This window comes from Mauremys mutica, chromosome 11 (assembly GCF_020497125.1).
Source record: "Mauremys mutica isolate MM-2020 ecotype Southern chromosome 11, ASM2049712v1, whole genome shotgun sequence".
NCBI classification, from domain to species: Eukaryota; Metazoa; Chordata; order Testudines; family Geoemydidae; genus Mauremys; species Mauremys mutica.
This window is the reverse complement of record NC_059082.1, coordinates 2,701,769-2,729,080: the sequence shown is the minus strand read 5'-3', so window position 1 is coordinate 2,729,080 and position 27,312 is coordinate 2,701,769. Positions and strand designations below refer to the sequence as shown.

General features: G+C 49.4%; 1 long non-coding RNA gene across 2 annotated transcripts in view; it reads right to left on the bottom strand.

The window, feature by feature from the left end:
* LOC123344385 overlaps positions 1-25,506 on the bottom strand; it is a 133,110-nt gene extending 107,604 nt beyond the window's left edge. For both annotated transcript variants that reach the window (XR_006572535.1, XR_006572534.1), the window contains exons 1-2: positions 25,422-25,506; positions 5,997-6,081 (exon numbers count right to left, since the gene is read on the bottom strand). This is a non-coding gene — a long non-coding RNA (uncharacterized LOC123344385). The remainder of the gene's footprint in view (positions 1-5,996; positions 6,082-25,421) is intronic.
* Between the last annotated feature and the right edge of the window lie 1,806 nt (positions 25,507-27,312).

The following is a 27,312-nucleotide window of genomic DNA, read 5'->3' as shown; positions in this document are numbered from 1 at the left end:
TCCCAAGGTTACAGCTTTTCTCTGACCTTGGATGGGTAGATGCTGCCACCACCCAAGTGCAAAAACCCCTTTGAGAGCCCAGGAAGATGCACTTGGGAATTCCTTCCTGTGGGGCATCCTCACGCCCTTTCTCTCTCTCTCTCTCTCACACACACACACACACACCGAGAAGAGCTGAGAAAGAAAAAAAGAAATCAGCTGTTGCCACCAGCTAATTAAACAACGTGCACAAACCTCTTAAGACACAAAAATCCAATTCTATTCTTTAAAAAGATAAATTTTGTTATTAAAGAAAAAGAAAGAAAATACATCTGGGAACTCAGGCTATTGCTAGATTTTAAAAGAGCAACTACAAGGATTAAGCACCAAAAATAGCTTTCTTGAGGTCCAACTTAAAGGTTACAAGCAAAACAAAAGCACCTGGGGTTAGCACAGAGGAATCCACAAGCCATAAAGAAATCAAAGGGATAAACCTAATCGCGTCTTTCTAGACATTTCTTGATCTACTTACATATCTGGGGTTTTAAATGAGTAGTTTCTAGGTATGATACTGATGATTTTTCATACCTGGCCCCAAGCTTCTTACAGCAGAGCTCTTGCCCTGTCCACCTCTCCCGGGGAGAACAACGACAGACAGACAAAAGGAGAGTCTTTAGTCCATTTTAAAAAGTTCTAGTCTTCCCATTGGCTCTTTTGGCCAGGTGTCCACTCACTTCCTTTTACCTATGCACAGCAGTGAGACTTATTAACCCTTTACAGGTAGAGCAATTAGAGAACAGCTACTATGAGGGATTTTATAGCTACTGGCTGGCTGGGTGTCCATAAAAGGGAGCTACCCTCCTCCCTTCAGTTGTCACAGGAAGGGACCGAGGCCTAACTGATCCCTGCTGTCACTCGGTTAGTTCCAGCTGAGTTGCTCCTGTTTACGCCTGAGGCCCAGCGTTTTCCAAAGACTCTAAAAACCCCTCTTCACTCCAGACACCCCATTAAGTGTTCCCCTGTTATCCAGGGGAGAGGGGCAATTTATCGTTGTGCCATGGCCCCCCCTTAGCCAGCTCAGAGGCTACAAAGATGCTAAATCCAGCTCAGCAGCAGGGCTGGCCCCCAGCGAATGGCTGCTCCATGCCCCTCCATAGCCTCTGATATCGGGGGGGGGCAGGCTGGGAAAGGGGATGTGGGCAGGGTGCTCCATGCTCCAGTTATTGCCAGCTGCCACACCAGCTCCTTGGCGTCAGAGCAATAGGTAGGGTTAAATGTGGCCTAAAGCCAGCCGTAAGTCCTGCTGGAGCCTGTGCCGAGTGGAGCTGGGTTGCACGGGAGGATTGGACCCACTGCGTTCCCACACCTCCATGCCAGCCCCCAGTTCAGCTCCTTGTTCATGTTGTCTCATTCTGCAGCCCTGAGGAAGGGAAAGGCTCGGCTCCCCTCCCACCCAGCCCCCGGTCCACCCTCTCCAGCCAGGTAACAGGTGCACCGGCCACATTCTGGGCTCTCAGAAACCCTCACGGAGCACCCGCAACCCCACCGACTTAGGCTTTCCTCACCGTGTACCTCAGCGAAACGGCCCAGGCAGTGCTCAGGAGTCAGACCTCCCCCAGCCGAACGCCTTGCACCCTTTCTGAAGCGAGCTCTGGTCAAACCTCGGAACGCGCGTAGAAACGCAGCCCCACAAACAAGACCCTGTTACATTGGACGGGAGGAGGGAGCGGAGATCTGACCCATTGTCACTCTTTTCGAAGCGGACGTCTGCAGCAGTCACCGGTCATTTTGCCCAAGCCACGGACTGTAGTTTACGCTGATTTGGTGTGTGGCCTGGGAAAGTCTATCACCAAGTTTCCACCGCTGCAAAATGAGGATAATACTTAGCACCTGCCTCAGACAGGGGAGGGGAGGATTCACCACTCAGCAGTGTACACTTTGAATACGTCATGATAGATTCTCCCTTCAGCTACTGCTATTGGACACCTCCTGGTCTGCACCACGCAGCCCTGTAGCCAGCATAAGCAACTCTGGTGGGGGATCACCCCAGTGCAGCCCCCACATGTCTCCGATTCTATGTTCAGTGCAGATGGACTCTTTGGAGAATTCAGTTGCCAAACCCACCAGTCTCGACTGTGCAGATTTTTCAGAGGTTTACAACTCTGCTAACTTTGTGCTAATATATATAGGGAGGACAAAGAGCACATAACCTGACCCTTGGGTGACCCCTCTCCTGCTGAATTTCAAGTCCCTGCTACAAAGCAGGGATATATGGGAGCTTATCAATGACATTCTGGTTTGGTTTTGTTTTTTTTACATGACAAAACATTTTTTCTAACCCCATTCTTGGAAATACCACTTTAGCTGAAACTTCCCCAAAACAAGATTTCAGGCCAAGGCAGACACCCGCCTAGGAAATTTCAACACAGTTTAGCTTGGGGAAAGTAACTGAAAACAAGGGTTTCTCATGGAAAGTGTTGGGTAGGTGACCCCACCTACACTGACTATAATTATACAAATACGTTCAGGCTAGATCTCCTTGCATTGCTGTCTGCCATAGTCTATTCCAGGGGTAGGCAACCTATGGCACGGGTGCCGAAGGTGGTACGCGAGCTGATTTTCAGTGGCACTCACACTGCCCGGGTCTTGGCCACCAGTCCGGGGGGGCTCTGCATTTTAATTTAGTTTTAAATGAAGCTTCTTAAACATTTCTTAAAAACAACCTTATTTACTTTACATACAATAATAGTTCAGTTATATATTATAGACTTATAGAAAGAGACCTTCTAAAAACGTTAAAATGTATTACTGGCACGCGAAACCTTAAATCAGAGTGAATAAATGAAGACTCGGCACAGCACTTCTGAAAGGTTACCAACCCCTGGTCTAGTCCATATTTTCACAGCCATCCATGGGAAGGACTATTGACCAATGAATACTAGAAGGCCAGCCTGAGCTTTCTGTTTGTGAGACTTCCCTTTGTAACTGATACAGTCTCAGATAGCACTGTAGACTCAGGTCTCTTCTACTCCTTTCAGAGATTTCTGAAATGTTTTAGAATTTGCTCTGCTCAGCTCCCCTTTTCAACAGACACAAACGTAACCTTTATGTGTCACCAGCTTTCCCAACTCCCCAAGAAATATGATGGCCAATTAATGTTTAAAGTGTAGCAGACATATTGCAATTTCTAGAGCTTTCCTATTTCCTGTGGCGCCATTAAATCACCGCCACCATATTGGTTGCCTCTGATGACAGTACCATCCACACCTGCGTAGCTGCTCTGCTAAATCAACGACTATCTGACTCAGTTCCCCATCTATAGAATGGGGAGAATATTTCCCCTCTCTCCTCAAGCTTGTCTATTGAAATTGTAAGTTGTTTGGGGCAGGGACTGTCTTTCACAATGGGTCTGTCCATCACCAAGCACAATATGGTTTCCATTTCAGTTAGGGCCTCAAGGTGCTACCATCTGAACATATGCTTTTAAAGATTCCAAAGTGGCCTCTGGGGTCCTCAGCAGGGAACAGATCCTTATAGCTAGTCCAGAGGCTTTGAAAACCTCTCCAGTGTTTTGACAGCAGATGTCATCTGTACTTGCACGTTAAGGAGGCACTGGAAATTTTTATTGATATCAAAAATATCCAGGGTTGTTATAGCTAATTATGATAAAAATTGGAAGGGATATTAAACCTCATGCTTCAGGGTTTAAAGCCAGCCTCTAACTATAGGAGATTAGTATGAGATTAATGTAGGGGGCAGATTATCCTACCACTGTGCGGATCTTGCACCTTCTTTTGAAGCATCTGGTGCTGGCCACTGTGGGAGACAGGATCCTGAACTAGGTGGACCATGAATCTGATCCAATCTGGCAATTCCTATGTTGCTAATCAGCTCTTACATCATCCAAAGCAGCTATGGAGGCCCACTTGTGGCTGCCATTTTGGATTCGCTCCTCTGAGGAGCAAGTTCCTGTGGCCATTTTGGAAGCCTTTCCTCCACAGAACTGTTGAAACTTGAAATGGACCTTTGAAAACAAACCAGCCGTACGTTTTAACGCCTCAAGTGTGGCTGTAGGTGAGCAGCTTCACTGAGGAGCATACCCAAGTTGGCAACTGCCGTGGTTGTGTACACAAGAGCTCCTTGTGGGACAGGAACGTTTGGAGCCTATCAACAAGACCTCCAAAGCAATGGCATCTCAGCTTTGATATTTCAATCCCTTTGGCTCCTCTTGTGGAACAGCTATAAAAGCAAAGATTCTGTACAAAAGAAGATTCTTCGGCATGCCCAATTTGTTGCCTTCCTCTCATTACTTCCACAGTGAATGAAGATTTAATTTAAAGTGATCCTCAACACCTCAGAGCTCTTTGTTCCTCAAACCTAAAAACTAATTACATCTGACAAAGGAAAGTTTTCAGATTTCATTTCTTTCTACTGAAAAAAATTACGAGAAACACCAGAGACTAGAGAAATACAACACAATCCTATTAACAGAAACAAACATTCCCTAAAAAGCTTCTCATTACACGAAGTCTTAAGACCTTTACTTAATGATCATAATGAAATTGCTTTAAATTACAAACATCCCTTAATGTGAAACCCTCACCAGAGAGTAACTTGTACCACAGAAGCCCTGGAAGGCGTAAGATCAGAAAGCAACATGCTCTAGTGCTTAGAAGAGGAGACTCGTGTAGGTTCAGTCCCTGATTCTGCAAAGAGGTGCTATTGGACTCTTGCAAGTCACATTAGGCTTAAGGATTTTCAAAGGGAACTTAAAGCAGCCCCCCTCGCAGAGCCCCCAAAATAACTGCAGGTAGAATGAGTTGCAGACACAAATGATGGCATGTAAACATCCAACCACCTGGCAGTGCCCACAAATCAGGTGGGTAGGTAATGCAACTCCTAGAAAGGTTCCCAACACCAGACAGCGCTGTGCAAAGGGGCTGACACACTCCACCAGTATAACCTCATGTATTTGTTAAGCCAATGAATGAGATTAAGGCGGGATGTGGTGTTTGGAACTTGGAATGAGAGCCAGGAAGACTGATGCCACTGCGATAAAGCACAGCATATAGACAGGACAACCCCAGAAGCAACAAGAATGGAGGGAAGCCAGCATGTTCTAGGTTACATTCTCCCTTCCAGTGGCTTGAAGCTGGGGAACAAGTGTATGCCATAGGGAAATGGTGGCCTACCCACGTGCACCAACCTGCAGCACTCAGCATGTTGGGTTTTCATAGCCAAAGAGGGTCCAGCCGAAGGGAAGATGCCGCAGCCTAACAAAACTCTCTCCTATTGCAGCTGGATCCTTCAGGCCAAATTCTGCTCGCACACATGCATAGAGCAACCCATTGATGCCAACAGAAGTAGTTTGCAAACACACAAAAGCAGAATTTGCTCCTCGCGTGCATCCTGTCTCCGTCTGAAACAATGTCCTACCCGTCTAGTCCCCTGCACCAGACAGGCTGTTCAAGGGGAGGATTCCCATTCTCCCTAGCTGCACAGGCTTTGGAGTCCATTATTTTACTGCCCCTACAATCTACGGCCATTAGAAATCATTCATTCCAACCTACCACATTGGTCATACTCCACTAACGGTCCTTTCTCTGGGCACAGATACGTGCAATATCCATGATTCATTAAGAGTCTGCAATTCCAATTCCCTCTCTGACACACACACATTTTGTGGCCTTGAACAAGTCACCTAATCCCTTTGTCCGGCTTCTTCAGATTTCCTACGTTCATAGCAAGGAGTAGTTAATGTGTGTGACGATGGAAAGCATTATACAAATGTCACTTCTCTTCCTCTGATAGAAGCAGCACGTTTCCTGGCCTCTTTGCAGCCAACAATCTCTTTTTCCTCCTGTCTCTAATCAATGTACAACAACAGAACACTGCATGGTAACTGCCCAAACTGCACGTCAAATCTTAAGGTGGGTCCTCTCCCTGCTGTGGAATCCGGTCAGAGTTTAGAGGACACCGCACTCGATGGTTAGCTGCGTTTTCACATTTGTACTTACTGTTGTAGAGATCAGGCACCTTGTTGAGAATCCTTTGAAGCAATACGGTAAATAACACATCCAGATCCTCTCGGTTCCAGCAAAGCTGTGTAAGAAAAGGAAACCTTGGTTACACACTGTTTCCGCCGAGAAAGTGCTGGGAACTTGGACGGTTTGATTCAAAAACCCAGCTTTGATCCTGGAAATACCCTTAGGGTAGGTCTATACTTACCGCGCGGGTCGACGCGGTGAGTTCGACTTCTCGGAGTTCGAACTATCGCGTCTAATCAAGACGCGATAGTTCAAACTCCCCACGCGCTCCGGTCGACTCCGGAACTCCACCACCGTGAACGGCGGTGGCGGAGTCGACCTTGGAGCCGCGGACTTCGATCCCGCGGCGTCTGGACGGGTAAGTAGTTCGAACTAGGGAACTTCGAGTTCAGCTACGCTATTCGCGTAGCTGAACTTGCGTACCCTAGTTCGACCCCCCCGCCTTAGTGTAGACCAGGCCTTAGACTCCTTATGCACCAGCCTCTCAGAGCCCTGAGTTACACTGGACCTGGTTGGTTTGGGGCTGGCACGCTGACTAAGCATGTAGTTGTCCTAGAGGCTGCAACCTGTGGTCAGCAAGGGATCTTCACATGCCAAGGGAACTGTGGCCAACAGAAGTCCCTCTCTTTGTTGTTTGCCCAGAGGCAGCAGTGTGCAAAGTGCTGCACAGACCACAGTGCGTCCTGGCCTCACCCCACCCCAACTCCAGCCATCCATCTCTTTGGCTTCCCTCCAGCCCCGAATATCAAGGGCCAGCTTACTTGGGGGGCATGGTAAGAAGCAACCCTGATCTTTGCGGGGGGGAGCAAGATCAAGGCACTTTTGTCCGGGTTCAACCTCACTGACCTCACTAACGGTACATGCCAACCAGGGGACCATTCCCTTCCCTAGCCAATAACACAGCGGGAAAGCCTGCATCAGTGAGATCAGCATTTTCCTCCAGTCATTTGCATGCACTGAACTGAAGCCTTTGCCTATTAGATACTGCCCCTCCCCATGTGCACCCACAACGGTTGAATCCCAGTACAAACCCCATGACCAAGAGGGCTGAGCATCTCCCATCACCTTAGGGCTGCTCTACCAAGAGAGCTTACACCTGCTAGAGGCAAAGACAACCACTTCTGCAACGTTTTTGACCATCAGTTGGACATCCCAGCTCTCATGTAAACCCAGGTTTAACCCCAGCAGTCCACTTCCCTACCAGCCCAACTATAACCCCGCTCATGTTCTTAGGGTTAAAAAACCCTCTCTGTGCCACCCGCTCCATGCACAGAGCAGCTGTAAATCTTCCACTGTTACACATAACTAGAGGTGTACAGGTTGCAGGACCTCAGACCCCACCAGACTAGCCAGTGGCAACCTCTAAACCCTCAATGACCAAGGAGTCTTGGGGCCATTTTCACCGATGAGGAGTTGTAGCAGCATCACCCTGGCATGATACAGCTACTCATCAAGACAGCATCTCCATGTGCACAGTGCCATGTTCAGAAAATGGTGCCGTGTTGTTTGGGGGGCGAGGGGGGGGCAGGTGCTCCAGAGGTGCATACAAATTTCCTGAATCAGCCTGGTTTGCTCCATAGCCATTATGCTTAGAAGTGCTATCACAATCACGCTGAGCCTAGCTATGATTACTGTTGCTGCTAGTTAATGTTTCATGTTCCCATGTAAATATTCATGTTGGTCAAATAATGAAAAAGATGGACACAGATTTGTGAATATAGCCATTGAATGAATTACTCAGCTAGATTCTCTTCTATTCACAAGGACAACATTACCAGCTAGCCATCAGTATTCGTACAGCCACTGGCTTTCATGAAAGTCTTCTCAATGCTTCACCTCTCTCTTATTTGACCCCTCATTACCATATATCTGAGCACCACTCAGTCATTCATTTTTTACTCCTGTGAGGTAGGGAAGATTTACCGGTATTATTCCTATGTAATAGATAAGGAACTGAGTCAGAGAGAAAGTAAATGATTTAGCCAAGTTCACCCAAAAAAACTTGGCAGATCTGGGAATTGAACGCAGATCGCCTGAGTCTCAGTCCTCCATCCGCCATCACAGCCCTATTCAGAATGCATTATTCACCACTGGTTATTCTCCTGTTTACATTTCAGTCATCCAATCAGGAAACAGGAAACATAGTATGTGGCCAATCAGTCTCAAGCGAGTGAGTATTCCCCGGCCTGAACTACTAGGAGAATATTTATGAATAAAGAATATATTTTCAGAAATCAGGACAGGACTGTGAACAATAAATCAGTCAATCATCAGCCTCTTGGGCTCAGTAAGTACTATGTGTGGGGTTCACACAAGTATGATTCATAACGAAGGTTATTGTTACAAAGCGTGCCCATTCGTCATTACTGAATACACCAAGTTTTCTGATTATGAGCACCAAGAATAAGATCTTTAAAGAGAGGATAGATATTTTTCTCTCAAATGCACAACCTGATTCTTGCATTGTTGTATTTTAAGCCTGCAAAAACCAGAAAGGTGCTTCTCTTTCTTTCAAAGACCAGTGTGATATCTCATCCATTTGTATGTATGACTTGTAGATCAAAGTCTATAGTCTACTGTATCTTCCTACTTAGAAATGAATGGCTCCAATACCATTTCTGTAAGATAATCCTTACAACACCTTCAGGACACTTTTATAAAGGCTGTTATCTCTGAAACTCACAGAGCCTGACCTATGCAGCTGAAGGATTTCTCTCTAATCCTAACACAGTTAAGGGCTCAGCCCATGTATTAGACTTGCTTCCATGTATGTGTGTCTATGAGGGGTGGAGAGATAGCTTGGTGGTTTGAGCATTGGCCTGCTAAACCCAGGGTTGTGAGCTCAATCCTTGAGGGGGCCACTTAGGAACTGGGGTAAAAATCTGTCTGGGGATTGGTCCTGCTTTGAGCAGGGGGTTGGACTAGATACCTCCTGGGGTCCCTTCCAACCCTGATATTCTATGATTCTATAAGATCTGTTGCATTAGAGCAGTGTTTCCCAATCTTGGGACACCACTTGTGTAGGGAAAGCCCCTGGCGGGCCGGGCCAGTTTGTTTACGTCTGCAGGTCGGGCCGATCACAGCTCCCACTGGCCGCGGTTCGCTGCTCCAGGCCAACGGGGGCTGCGGGAAACGGCCCGTGCCACTTCCAGCAGCTCCCATTGGCCTGGAGCAGCAAACCACGGCCAGTGAGAGCTGTGATCAGCTGAACCTGAGGACACAGCAGGTAAACAAACCAGCCCGGCCTGCCAGGGGCTTTCCCTGCACAAGCGGTGTCCCAGGTTTGGGAAACACTGCATTAGAGGAACACACACACACCCTGCAATCAATGAAACTTTATAAACTGGTTTGTTTGCACAAAGAGGCTGGTTTCAAAAACTGAACTAGCTAAAGAATAACCTTGGAGTAAAGTACATTCCGGGGGTGGGACAGGCAGAAATCAGTGGTTTATCCAAAGCTCATTGTAGTCAGTAGAAAGATCCTTTTTACTTCAATGAGCTTTGGATCAGGTCCTTAGTGATCACTGCATGGAAAATAGCACGTGCTATGAAATGTTCCTGCTTGTTGCCAACATATGCACAACTCCCAGATCATAACAAAACGGTCATCTCATACATAGGGCTTTAAAATCCGCTGGGTGTCCACCACCCAGCCGCCTGCTTCCTCAACACTCGATCTCCTTATTTACCTAGGCAGGGAGAATTTACATAAATGTATAAGCTCATGTACACTGCCATCTAAACAGGCCTACAACTTCAAAGCTATAACTGGGAAATCAATATACCCTCAGCTTTAGTCCATTAATAAAAAACAAGGCTGGAGCTGGCAGAGATGTTGCAGATAGACAGCAATACAAAATATCTCCTGGGAGCAGGAGTGGGGACATAAATACACCAAGGACATAAATCATCAACATGCTCATACTGAATTTAAAAAAAGTTACATTTCCCCACTCCAGACTCACGAGGCCGGAATCACTCACAGAGCTAAATCACAAAGCACCGGCGATTACGGTGTTATTTGTAAGGTGAAAACTGCAGCGGAGGAGGTGGGCACAGAAAGCTCAATTAGCAAGCCATGTACACGGCAAGCGTCGATTTCTGCAGTTTAATTTAACTGCAAGGAGAGCTATAAACCTTCCCGGGTTCATAATGCACGTACTCTGCTTTCCCTGGACTCAGGTGTACTGCATTGATCATTATCTATGACAGAGGAGTAGGGAGGAAAAGCAGCAAGAAACAGAGGTAAACCCCAGGAACAGAGTTCGTTTTAAAACACCTCAGTGAACTTGAACGTGACTCATTTACAACCTACTGTAAACCCTCCCCTCAGAAAATGGCATTGGGCCAACAAACCGTCGTTGGATCTAGAATCTGTACATCAGAGAAACAGACTAAGAGCATCCACACCCCTAGCGATTACTGTTTGAAGTGTAATGCTGACCCCCTCATGGGTGTCGGCAGCGGGGATCAAACCTCTGGAGCTAAACACATGAACTTCTACTACCTGAGCTAAAAGACTCACAGCTGTTAGCCAAGACTGTAGCAGGCTCATCATTTCTAGGGGCCCTAGCCACCACTAGAGGGAGACAAAGGGCCCCTGCAAGCAAGCTGGCGGTTAAATAAGCGTTCTGCACGTATGTAAATAGCTAATCAATGGATAAGGTGCCAGTAGATGGCACTCGAGAACACATGGGCTTTGTAGGCCTAATAAAGTTCCTTGTGCAGCTCTGAACATTTATAACCCAATCACAGTTAGTAGAACACAGCCGCAGGGAAACACACCTCTGTGACCTAGCCAACGAGTGGGACCAGCAGGAGGACAGGCTGACTCTGGGGCTTCCGTGCAACACAGAGTTTGTACCTAACGAGAGAAAAACTGGGGAGAATGACAGTTCAGACTAGCTGGGGAGGCGAGCGTTAGGGAGATGCATGTGGGAGGAGCAGGAGACAGGATAGATGAGATCACGTACAGCGCAGCACACAAGGCATAAAGCAAGGCTGCAACAGCCGACATCTGCTTCTCGGCTTTGACTGTGTAATGACTCTCAGGAACACAGGGCGTCTGCGCATTCGGAGGGTCTCCTTGGAGTGTGGTGGAATCACTGAGCATCCAGCATCCTGGGGGGGAAACAGCTGCCAGCTACTGATGGTTTGGGTAGGACTTTATTATAATCTTTTGCCCGCCACAGTAGATAGAATGGCTTGTAAACCCTCCACCACCTTCCATGCTTCACAGGTGACCCAGGTCAGATGAAGTGAGAGAGGAGATGGCTGGACGGCCAGTGATGGAGAGCATGCCCTGAGCCCAGCTGACCGCAGTGTAGAGTTTTTTGGTTTGGGGTTTTGTTTTTGTTTTTTTAAGGCTGTGACTGTGTGAAACTTCTCCGTTGATCGAATCTGAAATCCTTGCCAAACCATCGGGTCTCCCTGGAGAACACTCAAAGTAACCGTCTTTTTTTTTCCATGCCGAGTGCCAACTCACCCCGGAGCCAGAACAGCACCCAGTACAAAGCAGAGAGAAATACTACAGAGAAAACTAATCCCACACAAACAAGGGAAAGGAAATCCCATTTTTTAAAGTTTTCTATTTTCCTAGCTTGAACAGGCTCCAGCTGATGCTGCCTCTTTCAATAAGAAATAAAGGAAAGGGGGCAGGGTTAACTAGGCCACACTGAGACGAGAGAAATCAGGTAAATTGTTGTTTGGCACCTTTCGATCATCGTCACTTTTAATTGGATCCAACAAGACAGCGAGTCTTGTGGCCCTGACCCAACAAAGCAGTTACACATACTTCAATGGCACTGCCTAAATGCTGAAACTTAAGCATGTGTGGAATCCAGGTGCGAGTGTTCCCTGCCTCGCAGGAGTGAGTAGTCACGCAGCCTGTGCACGCTGTAGCACGGGACAGTAAAAGAGCTCACGTGCACGTCTGTGTTGGGGCTGGGGAATAAAGTTGAGAGGTTGAGGTTTAGAGACAAATATTAGATTGCACACATGTTCCCCTCCCCCATAGATTGGTGGGAACGGGAGGCATATAGCGCTAATTCAGATATCAAAATGCCATGGTAAAATGTACACTGATGGCGTAACACTGAATTCTGGGTAATTAGGAAATTTCCATTTCAATTCAAATACAAATTAAGCTCCAAGTTGTCATCAAAGAAAAGACGAAGATGAGGATCAAAGTGAGGCGACACTTTGGGAAAGGAAAAGATTAAAGAAAGTAAATTGAACAAGATTTTAAAGCGATATTAAAAGGTGTTAATGCAGCTAATGAAGAGAAATGCAGGCTATTCAATTAACATTTCTAGCAAGGAGAGGAGAGTGTTCGACACCTCCGCTAGAACATCAAAGGCTGAACGTTCTCTTATTAAAAGAGAACATAGAATATTTAAGAGGCAGAATAGATTAAAATAGATTTAGGATAATTATGTCTACATCCATAGTGGCAACAGTTTATCATTATATTCCAAAAACAAATCTAATAATATGTGCTGCACACTGTGCTTAGAAACATGCTTTGAAGTGTTTGGAAAAAGCAGCAATTAAACTAAAGTATAGATGGGTGTGTGGTTTGTCTTGGTAACGGGACACTTGAAATGACCAGCTGAAGTTATGAACTTTGCCATCTCCCCACTCCACCCTCCCCCACCCCCCGGCCAAACAATGCAGTGAAGAGCGGTAATATCACAAATGAAAGGGTTGTCTACTCCTCCTGCACTATGCATCTGAGGAATTAACTGCACTGCTACCAAAGAACAAAGGGATAGTCCGACTGGCTTATTAATCCGAGCTGACGATCCCATGCTGGGAGCCAGAACAAGAGAAAGCTCGCCAGACCTTTCAAGTGAAATTAAGGGATGTGTGTTATCACCAACTGCTCAGGCTCACCCTTTGATCATCCTTAACACGACGAGCTCACAACAGCTTGGTCACAAAGCAGCGCCTCCTCTTTCCTTCCAGCTTTATTTTTTAAAAAGTTCCAGGCAAATGCTAACAGACAGAGCAGCCCAAAACCCCACAAGTGCCAAATGACAAGCCAAAGGCTACTTTCTAAGCACCGCTCCAGGGGTTTGGTCCTGCTGCCAGAGGTGAAAGCAAGCCAGTACGGTATGGTACGGTGTATCGGCAAGAGCCGGTGCGCCGTGCCAGACCCAGCTGGCGATTTAAAGGGCCCAGGGCTCCCCACAGCAGCCTTTTAAATTGCCTCTTGAGCCCCACTGCCAGAGCCCTGAGGTAGCGGCGACAGGGCTCCATCTGCAATTTAAATGGCCCGGAGCTCCACTGCAGTAGCGGCAGCCAGAACCCCAGGCCCTTTAAATCGCCCCAGGGCTCCCAGCCGACTCTGCAGCTGGTAGCTCTGTGGGTGATTTAAAGGCCCCAGGGCTCCTAGCTGCAGCCCTGATACTCAACGGGTTTATTTTTAAAAAGCACGTTTACATATTTACAACCACCCCCGTGCTACGCAACTCAGAGCAAGTGCAATACAAACTCCTCCTTTGCACCATGCACCCTGGTTCGGTGCCATGCAAAACTTGTCGCTGCTGTGTTTTCACCCATAGGTGTCGCTAGGGTGACCAGACAGCAAGTGTGAAAAATCGGGACAGGGGGTGGTGGGTAATAGGTGCCTATATAAGAAAAAGCCCTCTATAAAATCAGGACATCTGGTCACCCTGGGTGTCGCTAGCAGGTTCCACAGTGGGGACAGTATTTTGTAGCAGAAGTGGGGAAAAAGGCTATAGATGAGCCCTTCATTCAGGGCAAAAGCCCAAGTATTCGCCCACTGGCACCAATGGGATTTGCAGAGGCCCCTCAGAGCAGAGGTGACCTGGGGACAGTGTTGAAAAGCACTTTGGGGGAAATGATGAGTTTTTGAGTTGTAGTTTAAGGCCAGAAGGGATCCCCCAGATCATCTGGTCTGACCTCCCGTTTAGCATAGGCCACTCCCATCCCCCAGCATCCGCACACTGAACTCAGCAGCCAAAATGAGACCAAAGTATAACAGCCCCCGGGAACGAAACAATGATGTGCCACAGGGAGAGAATACGAGGCCCTGAGACACACCCGTGTCCAAGGTCTCTGCGAAAGCAGGGAAATGATTCAGTGAGATGTACACAGAGACTCCTGGCAAATGACCCACATGCTGCAGAGGGAGGTGAAAAACCCCCAGGGTCGCTGCCAATCGGATCTGGAGGGAAAATCCCTTCCTGACCCCACACATGGTGATCAGTTAGACCCTGAGACCGTGAGCAAGAACTAGCCAGCCACGCACCTGAGAGAGAGAACGCTCCATCACCGTGCCAGCTCAGAGCCCTGGCCCGCCCCATCCCGGGTTCCATCTCCAGCCGTGGCCATCCCTGGTGGTCCAGAGGAAGGAAATGTTTTTTAAAAAACCAGATAACGTGTGTTTCCTCTCTGAAGTTGAAACATCAGTGGCATTAGAGTCGCACCCAGACGCTGCACCCAGGATACCCCCACCGCAATCACGCCAGGCTTGGTCTCTCTGTATGTTCTACCACACGTGCTCTAGCTCACGTTTGTGCTCGGCTTTGTCTTGCCCCATAAAGGCTTCTCAGGGCAGTAATGTCAAACTTCCTTCGCCAATCAACAGAGAAATATTTTTGCACACTCACACTCCTCCATCTTGGGCTGGGCTCTGAGGTCTTCCCCTCATGTTCCTGGCATGGGTTGAGGTGGTGAAGGATGAAGGTGGCTTTAAATCACCTGTGTGCCACTCCTCACCCACCCACCCATAGAGGTGCTGCCAGGCACCTGGCTGATTGCAAGGCACAAATCAGATCAGCCCTCGGGGTATTCGAAGTTGCACCAGCTACCTATGGCCCTAAGAAGCCATTTGCCAGCTAGGGTTAACTGGGGCATAAGTAATCCCAGGCCCATTCGCCTTTCCTCAGGCCACACCTACCGTCCAGGGGGTGGCCTGGGATCTCCTGCGGTGGCATCAACCCTGATGACTCTGGTACCCCAGGGGAATCCACAAGTGGCCAGACCTTCTCCCCTGGCTTTCAGGCAACCGGCCAGCAGCACAACGCTGCCCTGACGCAAGGCACTGACACAGAAAGGCTCCTCGCCCACACAGAATGCTCACACTGATCAGGCGCTGGGGGTGCAGAAGCGCAAAGCCACCGGGTTTTCAGAATTATTTTCTTTCTGGTTAAGGAAAGACAGATACTAAAATTAACCCCCAGGCAAGATGTCGGAGGATTAGAATCTATGTATATTTAATTTCCTCTTGAGATTCCTAGCAGCTTCTTAAGAACACAGGAGACATCGGTGCCGTGTTCTGGGGCATCTCTGGGTGTGGACGAACCAGCTCAGATAATATAAAACCACTCCAATCATCAGCCGAGCTTCAGGAGAGTTTCAGCCAGCAGCATTTGTGGCCACCGGAGCTTTGCATTTTCAGAGACTATCTGCACTTCCTGAATTTGGCCCAATTACCTTTGCTGAGCACTCTAGTGTATTTTTTTGTAATCTGAAGAGCAATAGAATTGGGACCAATTTAAAAGGGAGGCATCCCCAACAAATACTCCAATGCTGCTAACGCAAACCCTCATCTGAGCCTCCAGCCCTCCCGTCTCTACAAGCCAGCTATGAGCAGCTGCCTCCCTCCAACCGCTGGAGATGGAACCTCAGCCTTGGACATCTCCCCAGCCCCACCCTGCCTGGCCCACACATGCCTCTCGTCACTCCCAAATGATGCACCCTGGATTTTTACAGCTTGGACCCAGAGAATGTCCGGAGCAAAGAGGTTCTGACCATTCTGTTTGAGTCCGAGCCTCTCTCCACCTTAACCCAATCTTCTGGGTCTCACCTTTTCCTTTACACGCAGGCTGACCGCTGCCTCTCCAATACCAATCCAGACACACTAGCAGGCTAGCTTCTTGCTGCTGCTAGGCAGCCATTGGCAATAAGGAGTTAAACTGAAAGGACCAGAAGCTGAGCTGATGGAGCATTTCATATCTGCTGAAGCTACAAGGGCTCATGCATTTTACCCCCTTTTCTCTCATACGAGCCATACCCAAAACAGCACCCGGCCCTGGCATCTGTCAAAGTCACATACAGCTGCCAGTCACAAAAGAATCCCTCTTCCTCACGTGCATTTCCTCTCCATGCCTCCTAGCCTTTCTTGTTTCCAGTTCATTGAACTTGCCACCGAGCTGATTCACAATGTCAAAATCTCCCGTGGCCATCTCACATAGCACTTCCATCCCAGCATTTCTGTCTGCTCCCTGAACACCTCCGTCCAATGGATCACAGCCCAGGCGAACTCCTCCTTCCCCAAAGAATGAGAGTACTACCACAGCTTACCGGCTCCACACCCACACCCCCTCGCCTCTCCCCATTCATGTCATCTGGGGGTTGCATTTATACCTAGATCTCGGTACCCTGCCTGAGTGCCACCTCTCCCCAGGCAGTGGACCTTTTTCCTCAGCTCTCTCCTCAGCCACCCCACGCCGCCCCCGGCCTGCACCATTCACAATGCCCGGGCAGGTTTAAGTTGTTCCCCTTCCATCACTGTTCAGCGTCAAGCTGTCCTAGAGGGGAGCTCCTGGTAAGCCCTTGAGCCTTGTTCTGCTTGCAGGAGGTGTCACTTTTCATCTTATCATGTTTCATCATCAGTAGGTTCTGACTACACAATTCAAGCACATTTCCTCCCTTGTCCTTTCCACGCTGGCCCCAAACCTGCTCCCAGCCATCAAAGTCTCTTAGCACTTGGATGTTAAGGTCTCCGAGAAGCAAGAACAAATCATGCCCTTGTCTCCTGGGAGATTTGATTAGGAAGCTCCAATATTAAAACTTCTCCAGCTTTGTGGGTGGGAAACTATCTTCAGAGCAGTTAATTTTCTATACGTACCCCATTCCCTCCTCCAGAAAACCATCACCAAGGCACCGCGAAACGCGCGAGAAGGGGCAGTTTGCCTTTGCACAAGAGGGTGCTTCTGTGGATTGGACTCTCCTGAAAAGCAAACCTTTACTTTGCAATAATTGAGCATTTCTCTGAAAGAGCGTTAGTGAAGCAGACAGGCTTCGGGATAGACTGTTGAGCCTGGTTAGCAGAGGGAAGGCAGGTTCTTTGCATTCAAGGCAGGATGTATAAAACACACCGAAGTAGCAGAGCTCATTATTTCAAGTGCCAGAGGATTTTGTTGAAGAGATGCAGAGGTTCCACAGCATGGCATAAGTCTGGTGACCTGAGCACCTTTATTGAAACAGCGGTAGAATCCGCTGCTTCTTTGCTATTAGAAACAACCTGAACTGGTTTGATTAATTGCATAGCTGGGAATTCACCCACCTGCCCCTCTGACAAGCTGCTTCTCTGCACAGCTGTTTGATGGAGCTGGCTGACGTTTAGTCTGGGGAAAATCTCCCCACAAACCAGTTGAATTGGGACAGGCATTCCTCATGGGGAACACATCAGTTCTGATGACAAAGTTTGATTTTCCCGGGGGAAACATCCAGACAAAGCTTTTCCTTTTGACTTAAAATATTGTTTCTCTTTGATTCTTCAGTCAAAAACCCAACACAACATTTTAAGTTGAAAGGAGACAAAACAAATTTGTTTTAAAAATGTCGGTTCAGAACATTTTCATTTTGACGCCATTCAAAACTCCCTGTGGGAAACCCAACATTTTACCATTCCAAGTTCTGAACAAAGATTTTTTCATTCCACATTTTTCCAACCAGAAGAATGTTGGTTTTCCCGCCAGCTCCGCTTTCTGAACTTAACCTTGTAATGAAGCAATTCGGGCGAGTTTTCCACTGCCATTTTCTGGGTGGAATCAGAACTGCTCTTCCATCTGCACGCCAGAACTTCTGATCAGACAGTGACAACTGAGGAGGGATGACCAAACAGCAAGTGTAGGGGTGGGGAATAATAGGAACTTATATTTAAAAAAAGACTAAAAAATCGGGGACGGGGGTGAGGGATAATAGGCGCCTATATAAGGAAAAGACTCAAAAATTGGGACTGTCCCTATAAAATCAGGATATCTGGTCACCCTAGGAGGGCTAGATTCACTATAGTATCAACAAAAACTCGGTTGAATGAAAGAAGTGTATTTTGGGTGCTAGGGCTAAATTGTTAACCTTAAAAACTTGCAATCCTATTCCAGGCAATTGAGTTGCACAGCGGGAAGCATGGCATAAGGTGAGGAGATGCTGCAAGGAGAGAAATCGCTGGAGAAAAGGCGAGTGTTCATTTCATAGTTCAAAGGGGAGCAGCAGCTCTCCCCACTTACACCTATGGGCAACGCATGAACGGCCGGCTGGGGCAGGCTAGACTCCTTCTGCCTGAGGCCCCACACCCCTTCCAACCTGCAGAGCCCAAAGTCCGCCCCACCCCCCAACACAGCCACTGGCCCCCCGCCCCAGGCTAGTGCTGCCAGCCTCCCTGCCCAGCCCCAGAGCGGGAGGCACGGTCCCAGCCTTCCCTCCCACCCTGGAGCGTTGGAAGGGCAGGTGGCACGACCCGAGCCAGGGCCACCCCACAGGGAGACTGGAGCTACCCGGAGTGGAAGCAGGAGGCGGGTCTGGGGGCGGAGTATGGGCGGGGCCATGCCTGGCTATTTGGGGGGAGACAGCCTCCCCCAGCCTATGATACCCGCTGCCCAAGCTTACACCTATCAAAAGCAAGATGCAGCTGATTCATCAAAACCAAAGCTTTGCACTGAAACTTATCGGATTCAGAGCAGAACTGGACCCTGGATCACCCACATCCTAGGCAAGCACCTGAACCACTGGGATTCCAGCTTTTCTGGGGAGGTGTCCTCTCTCTTGAAATTTTGAAAGGTCTTGTTCTTGTTCCAATGTGGAACAAAATAAAATAAAATTGAAACCTCAACATTTTTTGTGAAATAGAATTTCTGTTTCCTGGACAGTCCTACTCATAACTTGCACTGTGCATTTTTCACTTTGTTGGCAATTCGAGAAAAAAAATTCATTGAGGATTAAATGAAACATTTTGTTTTATTTTGGTCATTTTAAAATGTTTTTGATTACTTTTTAAAAAACAAAGGACATTTTGATAAGAAAAGTTGGTTTGAATTAAAAAAATTGAAATGTTTCACTTCAAAAATATCAAAATGAAACATTTCAATTTGGGAATTTTTTTTCGACCAAAACAATTTGGCAGCACCAGTATGAATTTGCAAAATGTTAATGTCACCAAATCTGAAGTTTTTGCCAAAAAAAGTTTCATATGAAATTTTTTATTCAGTTCTACTCTGTATTTATAAGCACTCATCTTCCTTCCCTTACCTTGGTTCTTCTTCTGCCTTGTGACATGCTTATTTAGTGCTAAATCTTGCAGATGGATCTGGACAGCCAACCCCCTTGGCCTAGTCACATCTATCTGCAGGATTTTGGCCTTAAATTGTAAAATTTCCAGGACAGGCACTGTTTCTTCATTTGGATTTGTGCAGCACCCTAGCACAATGAGACTATGATCCTGATTAAGGTATTTGGGTGCTACAATAGAATAAGCAAGTGATTGATAAAACAGAACTGAATAGAGTCACCTGAAAAATTTCACCCAAATAGTTTTATTCGCCAAAAAATGCAGATTTGGGACAATCAAAACTATTCACAAGTTTTGGTCAATTTCATCCATTATTTTTTTGTAGAGCATTTAAAAAACCCAGAAAACATAAGAAAATGTTTAACTTTTTTGTTTTGCCCAGTAATTTGAAAAATGAACATTTTGGTTCAATCAATGATCCTTATTGCTGATTTCAGCCATTGAACCAAAATATCGGTTATTAATCCTGCTCTAGAGCAGAAAAATAATTCCCAATGAATAATTTACTCCAGGAACTTATCCTCCTTTCTGCTTCATGGAAAGTTACTTATTTGTCTCTTTTATTCAATAAAAAATAAAATATTTTGCACAATATAAAAATATGTTGAGACCAGTTTATCCTGAAAAGTTTTTTTTTCCCAGCTGCAACAACATCTCAGAGAATAAGTTGGATCATGTAAATGCCAGGCATTACTCTACAGTGAATATATAAAACAAGAGGAGGATTGTGGACTGTTTATAGTGTCAGAGGGAGTATCCTTTGCTGTAACTTAAATACTAAGTTAGGAGTTACCATAACCAGCATCTGTATATTAGAAGCTGGTGAAATGTTCACAATAAACCTAAAACCATGCAAAACTCCCTTGGCTCTGGCTGTCATTCCAGACTCCAAATTCACGTTGTTATCCGGCAGAAGGGTCACCCCGTTTTAAATGAATTTTGTTGCATCAAGCTGATGAGAAATTCAGTTTCATATGGTTTTGACATGAAACTGAGACAGTAGGACTCAATTTGCTTAAGACTTTGGGTTCACTAGAAACTGAATCTCAAAGACATTCATGCTTGTAATCCCACTCGGCCCAAAGGGACTATTCCTCCGGCACAGGGGCCTGCAAAGCGAGCACACTAACCTTCCCACAGCCCTCATAGGCTTGGCAATGACATTTGACGTCAACTGACTGCAGGAAATGAGGGGCGCTCGGGATCTAAGCGTGTTCCTATATCTGTGCCAGGCCTAGAGCTGGGAGCATCTGTCGCTTTAGGAGGGAAGAGGATATTAATCAGACTGTTTGGAGTTTTGAGGCAGTGTGACCTGATCCTAGGACAGGGGTCGGCAACCTGCGACATGCGTGCCAAAGGCGGCACGCGGGCTGATCTTTAGTGGCACGCTGCTGCCAGCCGGGGTCCCAGTCGCTGGCCCCACTCAGCCCGCTGCTGGCCTGGATTACGGAACCCCAGACCAGCAGCAGGATGAGCTCCCCAGCCCGCTGCCAGTCTGGGCATCGGGCCACCGGCCCCTTGCCAGCCGGGGTCCCAGCCGCTGGCCCCGCTCAACCCGCTGCCGGCCTGGATTACGGAACCCCAGACCAGCAGTAGGATGAGCCCCCCAGCCTAGAGGAGACATTTTATGCGCCCAGGGCAAAATTGGCTTGACCAAGGCCTGTGCACCACCTACGTCCTGAAAATGGGCCTTTCTGTGCAGCGGTGTGTTTGACCTGCACAGAACACGTTCTGTTTATTACAGTAGAGCCTAGGGGCCCCCCCAGAGATTAGCACCCCCCTGTGGTAGGCACTGTGTGTATAGCCCCTGCCAGAGAGCATACACTCTAGTAGACAAGGCAGACAAAGGGGCGAAGGGAAACAGAGGGGCGGGAAGCAATTGGCCCAAGACCAGGCAGTATAAGTAGGACTTCCAGCAGCTCAGTGGCCTCTGCCCTACCCACTGGCTGACGTACTGAAGCCCGTCGGAAAGGTTTACCAGAGGCTAGGCTACAGATTCTGGCCATGTTCATGTTTTAGTTTATAAATGGGAAAGCAACCAAGCAAGAAAGAGGCTGGAAGCAGAATTTTCACCTCAGCTATGAATCTTTCTGACGGGAAGCACCAGCCAGCCTCTGTCCCACGGAAACACAAACCACTCCCACAACCCAGCTCGCATGGCACAAAGTCAGAACTGGGCACGTCCACCCTCCGTCTCAAAAACCAGCCTCTCGGCCCGAGCCTCTCGCCTGGCAGGGAACGCCAGGCCCGTCTCCTCCCCACGCGTAACACCTTCACAGGCTGCATCACCAGGTTAAGGCTGGAAAACGGTGAAATGCGGCGCAAGGCACAGACTCAATCGTAAAGTCAGAAGTTACTCCTGAAGAGAGCCAGGGCAGCAGCTTGCTGTCTGGAGGACAGCGGTGTCCATTTGAGTTAGGCATCGCTAGCTGGAGGAACTGATCTCCCTTCACAAAGCGAGGGAGAGGAAAGCACAGGGCTGGCAAGGCCAGTAAACACCACTTCTGAGACCTGTTGACACCCGCAGCTGTGGGCGGGGGAGGGGGAGTTTCAGGATTGCTCTCCTCTGTACAGTGTTTTCTCCCTGTAGAGTGAAGGAATTGTCACTTTGCTCTAATTAGCTAATTATATCCCTAATTACTCCAAGGAAGTGATTTCAGTTAAGGAACCCTTGCTCCTCCAAACGGAGCGAGTCAGCCTGTCGTCAGCAAGAACGTCTGTTGCCTCAGCTGGTGTCAACGCAGCGAGCGAGCGCAAAGGACACCAATCGATCATTGCCTGGTGGGGGCAGCGGAAAGGTCTCCGTTAACGGGCGCAAACAATATGTCATCCATGCAGTCTGCGCCGCGTCGGCAGCTTGGGCCGCGCGTTGAAAACAGAACCCACCAAGATGGCATCTCCTCAGCAACGCGTCCCTTAGAAAGGGATCAGCTCATCTAATGAGCGCAGCACCATCTGTTGAGAGGATGAGCAACAGAATAACACGGCGTCTCTGCATTCTTCTGGGGCCGGCTTCTAGAGCTAATCCCAGCCAAACTATCTGGAACTGTCTAGCCAGAGCACACGTGTGTCCAGCCCCTTTGGTTCCGAATACAGATCATCCTGCCAACGCCACCACTACTAATGGGGAAGCAGAGCACCCTTCCATGTTCTCTTGCTGGGGCTGAGCCAGACACACCCTGGGAGCCCCTCAATGCCAACGGGCAGAGGGCCCCCCATACCGTCACTCCCAGCAGGCCCGACCCCAGGGACATGCACTGGCATTTCAATGTGACCGCCTTTGGAGGGGCACGTTACACACACACACACACACACACACAAATGGAAGGTTCGTGTGACCCCCCCTACCCCCGATTTCTCAGGATGCCTCTGGCAGGAACACCCAGCAGCGACATGCTCCGTGTCCCTGCAGCCCTGGAGGGAGGAAACAGCAGGGCGGCTGGCTGAGCTCCTCCCCTCATCCCTACAGCTGCTGCTGCTCCTTCCCTGCTGCTGGCAGACACCCACCGAGGTGAGCCACGGGGTGGAGGCCGAGGCATCACATGGGATTCCAGCAGCAGGGAAGGAGAAGCAGCAGGAGATTGGGGGGGGGGGGCCATGCCTCTGCTTTCCCCCCCTTGTGTATGCCCCTGCCTGACACACTCCTTGCCCCAACACACTGTTGTCATAATATGCATCCCAAAGGTGTCCGTAAGGCATCATATGTAAACTGGTGACACGCTGCTCCCCAAACTCCCTGTGTGACATAGGTACGGATTGTATACAAAGCGCCGTGGGCTGAAATTGTCCTTAAAATGAGTTTGGGAGGCAGAGCATGAACCCTGCCTGTCCTAGACAGAGGAACATGTATTTACCTGTCTGACCAGCAAGCTCGCTGGCTGAGGGCAATGAACAGACATTTACATACGAGATCAACAAAGCCCTCAAGATAAACTCATGGGAGAGACCATTCAACAATCACACCAAGGAACAGAATCTGCGCCCCAGGAAACCTTCCTGGCCCTTGAGGCAGAGGCAATGGACTTGTAATAGATGGATATAGGAGAGATCCCTCACTCGGGGCCAGAAGGGAACAGCACCCTTTGAGCCTAGGAAAAGCTGGATTCTCTTGGCCTGACGGGCAAGAGCTGCTAGAAACTTGATGTGAGTGAGAAACCTGCTTAGACAAAGATTAAATTTTAGTCACTAGAAAGCACGTTTTGTTGTGTTTGATTTGTAACCAGACCGGTCTCCCTGATTCTTGCTCAGTATCACTTAAATCTCTGGTCTTTGTTAATAAACTCGTTCTTGTTTTAGTACAAAACCATCTCACTGCTGGGTGTTAACGTGAAATGTGCATTTTCAGTTAACTTGCCTGTACCCTGAGCTACCCCCTGCCTGCACACAGCCCCTCGCTACCCCCTCCCCACCCTGCGTTACACCCCTGCCTGCACACAGCCCCTCGCTACCCCCTCCCCACCCTGCGTTACACCCCTGCCTGCACACAGCCCCTCGCTACCCCCTTCCCACCCTGCGTTACACCCCTGCCTGCACACAGCCCCTAGCTACCCGCCCCCACCCTGCGTTACACCCCTGCCTGGACACAGCCCCTAGCTACCCACCCCACCCTGCGTTACACCCCTGCCTGCACACAGCCCCTCGCTAACCCCTCCCCACCCTGCGTTACACCCCTGCCTGCACACAGCCCCTAGCTACCCCCTCCCCACCCTGCGTTACACCCCTGCCTGCACACAGCCCCTAGCTACCCCCTCCCCACCCTGCGTTACACCCCTGCCTGCACACAGCCCCTAGCTACCCGCCCCCACCCTGCGTTACACCCCTGCCTGCACACAGCCCCTCGCTACCCCCTCCCCACCCTGCGTTACACCCCTGCCTGCACACAGCCCCTCGCTACCCCCTCCCCACCCTGCGTTACACCCCTGCCTGCACACAGCCCCTAGCTACCCCCTCCCCACCCTGCGTTACACCCCTGCCTGCACACAGCCCCTAGCTACCCCCTCCCCACCCTGCGTTACACCCCTGCCTGCACACAGCCCCTAGCTACCCGCCCCCACCCTGCGTTACACCCCTGCCTGCACACAGCCCCTAGCTACCCACCCCACCCTGCGTTACACCCCTGCCTGCACACAGCCCCTCGCTACCCCCTCCCCACCCTGCGTTACACCCCTGCCTGCACACAGCCCCTCGCTACCCCCTCCCCACCCTGCGTTACACCCCTGCCTGCACACAGCCCCTCGCTACCCCCTTCCCACCCTGCGTTACACCCCTGCCTGCACACAGCCCCTCGCTACCCCCTCCCCACCCTGCGTTACACCCCTGCCTGCACACAGCCCCTAGCTACCCCCTCCCCACCCTGCGTTACACCCCTGCCTGCACACAGCCCCTAGCTACCCCCTCCCCACCCTGCGTTACACCCCTGCCTGCACACAGCCCCTCGCTACCCCCTCCCCACCCTGCGTTACACCCCTGCCTGCACACAGCCCCTAGCTACCCCCTCCCCACCCTGCGTTACACCCCTGCCTGGACACAGCCCCTAGCTGCCCTCCTGCCTCCACGTTGAGCAGTTTTCAAACTTTGAACTGAGCCCGCCCCACCCCCCCAGAGTTAATATCTTGGGTTGCACCCCCTCCCAAACCCAGACAGGTGGGTGGCCTGCCGAGGTGAGTCAGGGGTGGAGATGGCACTCCCTGCCTGGACCCTGCTGTGTGGCGCTGGCTGCAGGGCTCTGCTCCGCTCCGTGCCCCCCCCCCCCCCCCCAATATAGAAGTCAAGCTACACCTCCGGAGACTTGGGCAAACTCAGGTTTTGGGGGCTCACTGATTGCTACCTGCAAGGCCTGGCTTGGACTAGCAGAGTCCTAAGGAGTTTGATGGCCAGGCAGACAGGCTGGCCCCCAACCTAGCAACAGCAAAGCTCCCTCTTGCTAAGGCAGAGCAGTAACAGGGGGTCACAGCTCTGGGCATCCCCTGCACAGTTGTGTTCCATGTTCCTTTGTGTGGGCTGAGACCGGTAAGAGGGGGGGTGAGAACCAGCCCCTTTCGCCAGGAAAACAGAACAAGAACTAACATAACTTACCAGCTGTAAGAGCAAGAGATGCAGCAAACAGCAGCTAGTTGCAAACTGGCCTCTTAAGGGCTGCAGCTGCCTGTCTCTGTGGAATTTAAAGGGCCAGCCCCAGAAAGGCATGCTGGGAAAAAAGCTCCCACAAAAGAGCAACCCTGCACTGGGGAGAGTTAGTGAGGACCAGTAAGGGCCTGTCAAATGTGCTCCAGGCTGTAAGTTGCAGAAAGGCTCTGAGTCTGACTTGCACACTGAAGGGAGCTGGTGAGGTGTGAACTGCCCCACCTTAGCAATGAATGAGTTTATTCTGCTGTGTTAACCCAGCCAGGAGAACTGTCCTGGGGGCCCTTGGGTTTATTCCTGGATCTGCTAGTGGGCTCATTACAGCAGCCAAGCGAGCTGCCTCCACGGCATTCCCAGCTCCCGCCGGCGAAGAGACCGGCTGCTGGCCCTGACTCTGCGCTCTTCCCCCGCCCTGTGTGGCTGAGTGTCATAGTGTCAGGCTAGCCCACATGCAAATGCACTTTTAATAAACACACCGAGGTCCAGGGGGCAGAAGCCAAGTGGGTGAAGCGGAGAAGGCTCAAACAGCTGGGAGTGGGGGGAGGAGAGACGCTGGAGATTGATTGCTGGCGAGGCGAGGAGAGGAGAGGAGAGGTTCTTTCCCAGGCAGCCAGGAGAAGACAATTAGAGCTGTCCAGAGGCCGGTCTCACAGATTGAAGAGGCTTCTCTTTAGCCATTGTGCTTGTCACACTCTGGTGTCACCGGAGGAGGCTGAGTCCTGGTAACTAATAAGCCTTAAAGAGCTGCAGGACTCGTGTGTTTTGGCTGGGCAGCAGGTTCTGGGATCAGCTGTAGGAGGGAGCAGCCCCCATTGCACAGGCAAAGCAGTGTCTATGTAGCTATCAGAATGTGCATTTGCCACGGTACGTGACCTGACAAGCACAGATCTGCCTGTAGCAGCTTTAGCTTTCCAAGTCTATGTAAATATCTTGACCTTTTCAAATAGCACAAGTCCCGGCAGTTTAATTAGTGTCTCTCAAAGAAATTAAGTCCGAATCTTGCCAGATAGCTCATGTAGGAAATTCCCTTACCGCTCACAGAAACAATTCATAGTGACAAGGTCAGCAGAGCTCAGGGCAAACAGCTATCTGAAAACAGAGGTGCCTTGGAAAGTTAGCTGGGCTCTCAGGATCAGGCCCTTAGCTATTAGCAGCCTGTAAATTGCTTGTCTTACATGGTGCTTATTGGAGATGTCTGTGTCCCACACACGGGGAGAATGAAGTTTGCTACTGACATTTTCGATCTGCAAGTTAGCAGCCAAAATCTGAGAAATGCTTGAATTCATTCCCAGCCATCAGAACAGGGAGGGGTAGGAAAACACCCCACCTTCTCCAAAGAGGCTCTGATAACACACACGTTAAGCTGTTCCTTACAGGACATGCATATGTGCACCTTATGCTTCTGCACTCATCTCTCTGCCTGCTGATGGCTAGGTATGAAAACGACTCAAAGAGGTGCCAAACGGTAACACACTGTACGCTGGGGGTGGGGGATGTATCCCTTTGAGCACTCTACAAGGGGTAAGAGATTTGAAACTAGTTAAAGGAGACAGGGATCAATCTTGTTCCAAAGAGGGATTAGTCTGGTAGAACCCAGCTGTGTTCTTCTCGGGAGGAGGCTGTCGGCATAATGCAAAGCAGCCAGTCATAATGCCAAGTTCAAGGACCATGGGGTCAGTCTCCATTTGGGGCAACGATTTCTTTTTGCTCACTGAGGCTGTCTTTGCAAGAGGTGGAGAGAAGCAGCATATTAGTCCGACACCAGCGTGGATCAGCTTCCCTGAGAACACGCACACACGTCTACCAGGCGCTCACCTGCCCACCCTGCCTTCTAGACTGAGGT